This window comes from Balaenoptera ricei, chromosome 1 (assembly GCF_028023285.1).
Source record: "Balaenoptera ricei isolate mBalRic1 chromosome 1, mBalRic1.hap2, whole genome shotgun sequence".
NCBI lineage: Eukaryota > Metazoa > Chordata > Mammalia > Artiodactyla > Balaenopteridae > Balaenoptera > Balaenoptera ricei.
The window spans coordinates 12,278,485-12,288,535 of record NC_082639.1 but is presented as its reverse complement, the minus strand read 5'-3'; the positions used below and the strand labels follow the sequence as shown (position 1 = coordinate 12,288,535).

At 47.9% G+C, this 10,051-nt stretch overlaps 1 protein-coding gene across 2 annotated transcripts in view; it reads left to right on the top strand.

Annotated features, from left to right (window-relative positions):
* The first annotated feature begins 1,314 nt into the window (after positions 1-1,314).
* The window catches only part of ZBTB17 (zinc finger and BTB domain containing 17), a 32,143-nt gene continuing 23,406 nt past the window's right edge, over positions 1,315-10,051 (top strand). For both annotated transcript variants that reach the window (XM_059914162.1, XM_059914153.1), the window contains exons 1-2: positions 1,315-1,440; positions 3,581-3,667. The gene's annotated coding sequence lies outside the window, so the exon portion shown is untranslated. The remainder of the gene's footprint in view (positions 1,441-3,580; positions 3,668-10,051) is intronic.

Below are 10,051 nucleotides of genomic sequence, written 5' to 3'. Positions count from 1 at the left end.
GGTTCCCAGGCACTAGAATGCTGAGTTCGGCTGGCAACATCTCACAGATGCTTCTGAACACTCACGAAGCTGGAGACTGGCCACAATGCACTGCCGCAACCCCCCACATTTGCATGACCTTTCTTGTCAGCAAAAATCAGCTAACATCAGCAGGCCAATGGCTACTCCCTCTCTTCCACCCTCCTAATCTTACCTACTGGCAGAACCATCTGCATCTGGGATTCTAACTGCTACTGAGTCTGGGAAATAAAATTTTAACTTTTTTAATTCTGGAAGGAATGGATGCCGAGTCTCAATTGACTACATCCAACACAGATGACTCAGAAGTAGATTTGCATGCTTAGTATTGGGAAGACAGGAGAGTTCCTATCAGATTTGCTATCATTTTCCTGTAAATGAAAGGGTGAAGTCAACTGCTGCTGAGTTTTTTAGTTTCTCTAGTTATTGTGAAGGGAGGAGCAGTCAATTGGCCAGACTGACATTTGTTGAAGTCCCTCTTAAGGCTGGCAGTCATGGATTTGTAGGGAACAGTCTGTCCCACTGGGTACTTTCTCCAATTGTGTTTGGCTGTTTAGGTGTCGGCAAAGGAAAAAGGAGCAGTTGGATTCACCCAGGGTTGAAATTTTTACCAAATCCATGTGACAAAAAGACAAAGAGCAAAGGAGTTTTGGATTGTGGCAAGAGTGTTTTTAAAATTATGGATCATGAAAAATAAACAGAGTCGGAAGTGAAGAAAGTAGAAAGCCGAGGAACTGTTTGGAAGTAGAAAAGTCAACGGCCTGAAGGTGCTGAAACGTTGGAAAGAGGCCACAGAATGGCTGGTCACGTCTGCAGGCAGACTTTTGTTTCCAGGCACCCTCATTCACATCCAGGCTAATCCTGGATCTCCTCTAAACAGGGAAGCGGGTAGTGGTTGGCTCAGAAAGTAGAAAAACATAATCGTGGTTCTGCAGCTTTGATGCCACAACTAGGTTCACATCTCTGCTTCATCACTTGTAAGGTGCGTGACAGCTGGCAATTCATTTACCCTGAGACTCCGTTTTCCCTTCTTCAAAAGGGGGACAAAAACTTTATCGTATGTTGGTGAGAGGACTTGAGATAATGCACGTAAAGCGCTTAACACAGTGCCTGGCACACAGTAAGCGCTGAACACGTAGGAGCTGTTATTGTTATATTTGGAATAGAAAACCAAGAAGGGGTTACAAAGCGAACAATTCTAAGTGCAGAAGTACTGTATTACAGTAGGCGCATGCGCCTGTCCACGAGCTACGGCTAGGGCGACCGCTGCGCATGCGCCGGAAGTTGCAGACGGGAAGCCAGCGAGGTCGGTTCCGCCCGACTCCAACATGGCGGCGCCCTTTGTCTGCTCTGAAGTGCTGTCCCCGGCCTCCTCGCGGCCGTGATGCACCTCCCTCTGCGGTGGGGTCCAGGACATGGCAGGTGAGGGTCAGCAAGCACCCGGGGCTGGAGGAGTCTCAGGAGTTGGGCAGAGGCGGCGCAGGATGGGGCGCGGCGGGACGCCGGGGACGGTTGTGTGGGGGAGGGGAGGGAAGTGGACTGGGAAGGAAACCCGGACTGAGGGGACCCCACAGGACAAGAGGGTGTGGGGCAAATGGGTGGGGGGCGCCGCCCGGCGAGCGGGCGGGGAGTGGGCGGGCGGACCGGACCCGCCGTCCCGGCGAGGGAGCGCGAGTCGCCTCCGGGCTGGGTGACACCCCAGCTGGTAGCATCTCCGCCCCCGCCGCCCGGCTGTCACCGCCCCTTGACCCCGCGCGCCGCTGCTGGTGGGCGTCCTGAGGCCGCGAGGTGGCGGGGTGCAGGCGCAGCTCACTTTGGCCATCGGGGCCCGATGGCACAAGCCTGTCAGGGCCTAGGAAGGAGCTTGCCGTGTAGGAGGCCGACACTGCCCCCGTATAAGATTATTTCATTCATTCGTTGGTTCCACAGACGGTGGTTCAGCTCCTGATAGGTTCTGAGAATAGAGAGAGTGATCCAGACTGGCATAGTGGTTACAAAGTTTAAACTGTGGAGCCGGGCAGCCAGGTTTGAATCCCGACTCTGTGCTTGCCAACTGTGTCCTTCGTTAGTTTCTCGCTCCCTGTCTCGGTTTCCTCATCCTTAAAGCAGAGTTAAGAATAAAATCTGCTTCCTAAGATGGTTATAAAGATTAAATGAGGTAATAGGTGTAAAGTACTGAGAACGCTTCCTGGCACAAAGTAAACGCTGTATGTGTTTGTTGCTGTTACCTTTCGTATCAGCATCATCACCCAGAGCTCAGAGATTCATGTGGGAGACATACAGATACATAGGCAATTCTGATATGATGGAAGAAAAGCAGAAAAGTTCTTGCTCTGGAAACACTGAGTAGAGGCACCTCACTCAGTCTAGGCGAATCCAGGGAGGCTTCTGTTCCCCAAGAAACTGAGACCTGAAGGATGCTTGGGGAGCGCAGGCAGGAAAGGGGACGAGTATTCTCAGTTGAAGATAGAATTTGTGAGAAAGCTGGGAAGCCAGTGTAATAATTAAATGAAGTTCTCTGCCTAGAGACAGAGATTAAAGGTAAGACTAAAGAGGCAGTCTGGTCTGGTCCTAGGGGGTCCTCCCCACTTTTTTTTTGGCCACCACGTGGCATGCGGGATTCTTAGTTCCCTGACCAGGGATCGAACCCGTGCCCCCTGCAGTGGAAGCGTGGAGCCCTAACCACTGGACCACCAGGGAAGTCCCCTAGAGCGCCTTTTAAACTTAGCTGTGGACTTGAAATTTTAGGTTAATGGGACTCCATTTAAAAGTCAGATTTGTGGATTAGAAAGATCACTCTAGTTAAAGAACGTATTAAAGGGAGTGGGCCCGGAGGCCAATTAAGAGGCTACTAGAACTATCAGGTGAGAAACGAGGGTGGACTTGAGTTAGATTAGAGGCAGAAGGTGGGGAGGGATGGTTTGGAGGTAGACCTGACCAAAGTTGGTGGTTACTTAGCTGAGGGGTTTAGAGGCAGGGAGGAGTCAGGCTGACTCCACGTTTTTGGCTGCTGGCTGGTGGTGCTGCTCCGTGGGATAGGGGGCAGGATGGGGAGCCGGTTTGAGGAGGGAAGATAAATTTCGTTTTGAACATGTTGAAAGTAGGTGCCTGTAAAACGTTCAAGTGGAGCTGTCCAGTGGTGATCTAGCATCCAGCGAAGGTCACTAAAGTTGTGGGTAGGGGTGTGTCACCTGGGTGAGGGTCTGGAATGAGAAGCACGGTGTCTGGGACATCCCAGAGGAATGCTAACACTGTAATAATACTTGGGCACAGCCTCATTGCTTTTGCTTATCGACCTTGTGTTATGTCTTTCGGTCAGCATGCGTTCCTGAGTGTAGGGAATGGGACTGGGTTTATTGATCTTTGTGTCTCAGGTGTCCAGCACAGGGTCTGGCATGCAGCAGGCCAGTAACAATCCAATTTAACACTTACTGAACACTTTGTGCCAGGCTCTGTGCTCAGTGCTCTGCATTTGCCTGTGTTTGGTGGATGAAAGGGCAGCTCTTAGGGAGCAGGTACCCTACAGTTTCTCATCAGATTTTCCACTTGGTCTTCGATTCAGGTAATGAGCTGGAGGAGGAGCGCCAAGCTGGAGTTGCCCCAGACAAACTGTCAGAACAGACTAGCCTGGGCTACTTGGAAATCTGAGGTATGTCAGTAATACTCAAAGATGAAACAAACCAGGTCAGTTTGTTTGTCCTTCTTCTCTAGGCTCAATGTGATTCAAATCACCCTTTCAAGATAGCTTTTTCTCTAAAATTATACAGTAATGACAAAATCCTAGTTAGTTTGGTTGGGAGAATGTTGATAATATTATTGTCGTTTTACTAAGAAAGATCATGCTAGGTTAATCCCTGGGCAATGTTCACACCTTGTTTTAAGTAAGTACAAACCAAAATGCTCCAAAATACAGTGGCTGAAAGGAAATAGAAATTTATTCCTCGCTCCTTCACAGAATGGAAGTAGGCAGTCCAGAGCCGGTCAGGGCAGCTCACTCTGTTCCATGAAGTTATCCAGACACAGGGTTTCATTGATCATGTGGCTCTCCTTGCTCAAACCCAGGCTTCCATCTCATGGACTAAGCTGGCTGCTCTAGCTTCTGCCATCATGGATGCACTCTGTCTGTCAGAGAGGGAAAGACAGAGTGGGGAGCACACGCTCATTCCTTTTAAGGTTCTGATGTTTAGAGATACATATTTTTGTACAACGTGTCCCCAAACACAAGCATCTGGTGTACAACCAAAGGAGGAATCATGACTATTCCAATGCTAGAGAGAAAGCTGGCTGACAGAACCTGCTCTGTCCCCAGTGTGACTGGATTGCTGGCTTTGGGGGTTGGGCCCAGCCCAAGGGAAGTCCACTGCACTGGTGAAAGAGGTCGGGGTGTGTTCCCCAGGCCTCTGGGTCCCCAAGGCAGGCTCCCCTGGCTTTTGGTAGTTTGTGCTGCTTGATCACAGTACAACACAAGAAACGCCACAGATACCTGTTCAAAAGTGTGTGGTGTACAGAAGGAGGATGACTGATGTTGGAAGGCTGTACTGAGGTGGTGAAGATTCAGAGTACATGACATGTTTTGGATTGATAACTATAAAGGTCCCCTCAGAGAGAGGCGGCAAGGACGCTGGAGTTGGGTGTGAATCCCTGCTTCCCTGGTTAGTGGCTCTCTGTTCTGAGGGTCAGTTACTTCATTCCTGTTCCTCAGTTTCCTCATCTGTAAAATAGGGATAACAATGTGTACTTCAGAGAATTGTTTTGAGAATTATGTGAGGTCAAGCATGTAATTCACGGGATCTGCTGTGAACGTGTCAGTTGCCTCCTGCTGCAAGGTGTGGGGTGGTTCGAAGCCAGAGAGACCAGTTAGGATTGCAGTTGAAGAACGCCCAGACCGATAGGGAAGCCAGGTTGCGTTCTGTCCCTGTTGAGGCAGGAATTATCCAGGTTGTACTCAGAGGATCAAGGACTGCTCTGTGCACTCCCTGTTTTTCTCAGGAGTTCCACCAACGTTCTAATTAAAGTTGTCAACCTGGATTCTCAGAGACCATACTCTGAAAGCTCTGGTGAGGGGTCCTTTGGGAAGGAAAGGATTCCCTCTGCCTGGTTAACTCCTTCAAGCTCAAATGCTTCTGGGAAACCTTCTCCCAGCCCTGCCCACCCCTGCGCCCCCGCCCCAGCTGAGTTTGGAGCCCCTCCTCTGTGATTTCTTAGCATCCTGCAATGACCTTGCAGTACTTTTTTTTTTTTTTTGGCTGCGTTGGGTCTTTGTTGCTGTGTGTGGCCTCTCTCTAGTTGCCGCAAGCGGGGACTACTCTTCGTTGTGGTGCGCGGGCTTCTCATTGCGGTGGCTTCTCTTGTTGCGGAGCACGGGCTCTAGATGCGCAGCTTCAGTAGTTTTGGCGTGTGGGCTCAGTAGCTGTGGCTCGCGGGCTCTAGAGCACAGGCTCAGTAGTTGTGGCGCACGGGCTTAGTTGCTCTGCAGCATGTGGGATCTTCCTGGACCAGGGCTCGAACCCATCTCCCCTGCATTGGCGGGCGGATTCTTAACCACTGCGCCACCAGGGAAGCCACTCGGAGTACATTCTTACCTCCTATGATGATCATAGGTTTTCTTGCCTGTCTCCCTGTGAGACCACCAGCAGCTCGTGGGCGGGGACAGGGTCTTATTTCTCCTGGTATTCCCACTGTGTAGGTCATTTCCTGGCACGCAGTTGGTGCTCAGTAAACATTGTTGGGTGAATGGGTGATCGGCCAGTGGGGCTGGAGAGACCTCCAGTGTGATGAGGGTTTGGCATGCTATTAATGAAGAGAGGACAACCCAATGGTTTATTTGGTGTCTGGGTGTAATATGGGATGTGGACATGGTGAACTATGACCTAAACTATGAGAGTTTAGTTCAGAGACAGTTACTCTGTCTTTCTTTTTCCAGTAGAGCAGGGTTCCTCAACGTTGACATTATTGCCATTTGGGGCTTAGTGGGTCTTTGTCTGTGCCGTCCTGTGCACTTCAGGATGCGAGTAGCACCCCTGGCCTCTGCCCACAGATGCCAGTAGCCCCCACCTACCTCCAACTATGACAGCTGAAATGTCTCCAGAGGAGGCTGTACGTCTCCTCGGGCAAAATTGCCCCCAGCTAAGAACCCCTGAGGTACAGGGTGCTGGTTAGAAGCATGAACTTCTAAGCCAAACGTACCTGAGCTGGTCCTTATACTTACTAGCTGTGTGCCTTTGGGCAAAGTACTTGACCTCTCTAAGCCTCCACTTCCTCGGGTGTGAAGTGGAGATAATGATGACCTCACACTAACTTTATTGGGTGGAATTATTAATGAGGTAATGCATGTAAAATGCTTAGTCAAGTCCTTGACTCCATAATTGGTAACTAGCATTATTATGTGTTAGGAGAGGATGACCCTGTGAGGGTCAAGAAAGAAAGTGTGCAGAGTTGAGGAAGAAAAAAATGTTTAGGACAGGAATACATGCATGAGGTCCAAAAATCAGAAGGTTCTAACAAAAGTACTGGGGAAAATAAGTCACCCTCCCATGCCTGACCCGGTTCCCCTCCCAGATAACTATTAACAGCGTTTGTGTGTCGTGCCCGGGCTCTTCTGTGCATATATATGTCTGTATGTATATATAGGGAAGACCATTTTTAAGTGCCAAATGGCTTGATTTTGTTGCACATATACTGAACCTTCCATTTAGAACACTGAAAGGGCAGCCTCTGTGGGCAGAGCTTCAGTTTTAACAGTTTGCCAGAGGAGAGAGCAGGTGGCCCACTCTCTACCGTCCTGGAATTCCCCCAAGATGGTGCCGCGTGGGTGGCACGGAGGTACTCAGACATGGTGTCTGGCAGGGTAACGGACACCACAAAAGGGAGGGACCCCAACCTTAGAGGAAACGAAAAACTCCCAGTACATTTTGTGCACAAAGCATATTGTCCTGGAGACCATAATCTACCTCTTTTGCTGGCCACATTTTTAAATGATTGAAATCATAGAGGTCACAAAGAGTAGGCATTTTAGCACCGAGTGCTTTCAGCATTTGCTGCAGATGTGTGTGTCGAGTGTCAGCATAGGTGCCTGGCACTCTCGGAGGTCCTCATGGGTGTCAGTAGCTCAACAGTCCAAGGACCAATTAAGGTTGACCTCAATAATATAGTCACAGATACGTACAGAAAACCAGAGCATGGGCTCTTCCATTCAAACCTGCTTGTTATGAATTGGAGAGATCAGCCTTGAGCTTCAAAGGAAGGAAGCAAAGGGCATGGTTAGAATTGACAGTTGTTCACTCATGTCTCAATCGCAGAATGCAGAGGCTCAGAGGTGGCAATTCCAGCTGAGAGTGGGGACCTAGCCCGAAGGGAGGCTTGGTGGGTTCATTGTAACATCAAAAAAGTACTCAGCTCCTGGTCTTAAAAGGTCTGGCAGCAGAACCTGTTCTCCCCACCCCACCCGCACTACTTCCTGTACTGGCCGATTAATCTAAGCAGTAATTTTCCTGTCCTGAATGGAAGGCTCCAGGGCTCAGTGGGAAGTTATATCTCTCCGGATTCGGAGCCAGCCAGGGTGGTGAAGCACTTCTCATTACTATAGTCTCAGGGCCGGGTGGGCCCCTGTCAGGGACTTTCCTGGCTTAGTGTAACTCAGTCAGCTGCCCAAGTTAATGCTTCAAATCATTGCTTAAAGTCAGAAGGAACATTGTTTAATTTTGTAAATTGTCTTTTTAAATAGTAGATACAAAAGAATACTGTATCATATAAAGGAAAAGGATACAAGGAATACCCACGTGCCCATGTATCCAATTTACAAAAAAGAATGTTACCATTACCTTTGGAGTGCCCCTCCCTGATCCTGTCCCATTCCCACCCCCACCTAATCACTGAATTTGGCTTTTATCATTCTCTTGCTTTTCTTTTTTTACTTTTTTTTTTGGCCGCACTGCGCCTGCTTGTGGGATTTTAGTTCCCTGACCAGGGACTGAACCTGAGCCACAGGAGTGAAAGTGCTGAGTCCTAAGCACTGGACTGCCAGGGAATTCCCACCTCTAGCTTTTCTTTATAGTTTTACCACATGTGTTTGTATTGCTAAGCAATGTATTGTTTAATTTTGCATGTTTTTGAACTAAATAAATCATTTTGTTATTTTTCAGTGATCTAAATTTTTTCCTTAACATATGTTCTTGAGATTAATCCATGTTACATATAGGTGTATTTCATTTTTACTGATGAATTAGGTTCCATTGTATGAGAACATATCCGTTCTATTGTTGACGGACATTTGATTTGTTTCCAGTATTTTGCTGAGACAGACAGTGGTGCTGTGACCATTCCTGGGACACACATGTACAGCCTCTCAGGGTACATCCCTGGGAGGAGGACTGGATCACAGGGTGCGTGCATCTTCAATTTGACCAAATAATACCAAAATGGTTTCCCCAATTTACACTTCAACTGACAATTCTGTTTGCTTCACATCCTCCAAACAATGGTATTATCACATTTAAAAATTTTTACTAACCTGTTGGAAGGTCAGTGATACCTTATGTGGTTTTCTCTTTTTTAATAAATTTATTTTATTTATTTTTGGCTGCATTGGGTCTTCGTTGCTGCACGCGGGCTTTCTCTAGTTGCGGCGAGCGGGGGCTACTCTTCGTTGCGGTGCATGGGCTTCTCATTGTGGCGGCTTCTCTTGTTGCGGAGCACAGGCTCTAGGCGTGCGGGCTTCAGTAGTTGTGGCACGCAGGCTCAGTAGTTTTGGCTCGCGGGCTCTAGAGCACAGGCTCAGTAGTTGTGGCGCACGGGCTTAGTTGCTCCGCGGCATGTGGGATCTTCCCGGACCAGGGCTCGAACCCGTGTCCCCTGCATTGGCAGGCAGATTCTTAACCACTGCACCACCAGGGAAGCCCCCCCTCGTGGTTTTGATTTGCATTTTCATGATTATTAGTGTGTTGAGCATCTTTTCATACACTAATGGATCATTCAGGTTTCAGCTTCTCTGAAACAACTGCTTAAATCTTTTGCTCATTTTTTTTTATTGAATTGTTTGTCTTTTTATTTATATGTAGACTTTTTTTCTTGTTTTTTGTTTTGATACTAATCCTTTGTCAGTTAGATGTGTTGTAATTATCCACTTCCAGTTTGTGGCTTGTCTTGTCACTCTAGTTTTTTTTTTTTTAATGAAAATAAATTCTTTTTTTTAAAATTAATTATTTATTTGGCTGCGTTGGGTCTTTGTTGTGGTGTGTGGGCTTCTCATTGCAGTGGCTTCTCGTTGTGGAGCACAGGCTCTAGGTGCACGGGCTTCAGTAGTTGTGGCTCATGGGCTTAGTTGCTCCGCAGCATGTGGGATCCTCCTGGACCAGGGCACGAACCTGTGTCCCCTGTATTGGCAAGCAGATTCTTAACCACTGTACCACCAGAGAAGTCCCCAGTGAACAGAAATTCTTAATTTTAATGTCATTTATCAATTTTTTAATAGTTAGCACTTTTTGTTTCTTTTTAAGAAGTTCCTACTTCAAGTTTATAAAGGTATTCCCCCATATATTGTCTTCCAAACATTTTATGATTTTGCCTTTTACATTGAGTTCTTTAGTCTGTTTATAATTATTTTTGTGTATGGTGTGAGATAAGGAGCTAATTTCTTTTTCCTTCTTTCTTTCTTTCTTTCTTCCTTCCTTCCTTCCTTCCTTCCTTCCTTCCTTTCTTTCTTTCTTTCTTTCTTTTTGGCTGTGTTGGGTCTTCATTTCTGTGTGAGGGCTTTCTCCAGTTGCGGCAAGCGGGGGCCACTCTTCATCGCGGTGCGCGGGCCTCTCACTATCGTGGCCTCTCTTGTTGCGGAGCACAGGCTCCAGACGCGCAGGCTCAGTAGCTGTGGCTCATGGGCCTAGTTGCTCCGCGGCATGTGGGATCTTCCCAGACCAGGGCTCGAACCTGTGTCCCCTGCATTAGCAGGCAGATTCTCAACCACTGCGCCACCAGGGAAACCCTTCCTTTTTTTTAAATAAGCACATCAGATTGTCCCAGTACTATTTATTGAAAAAAT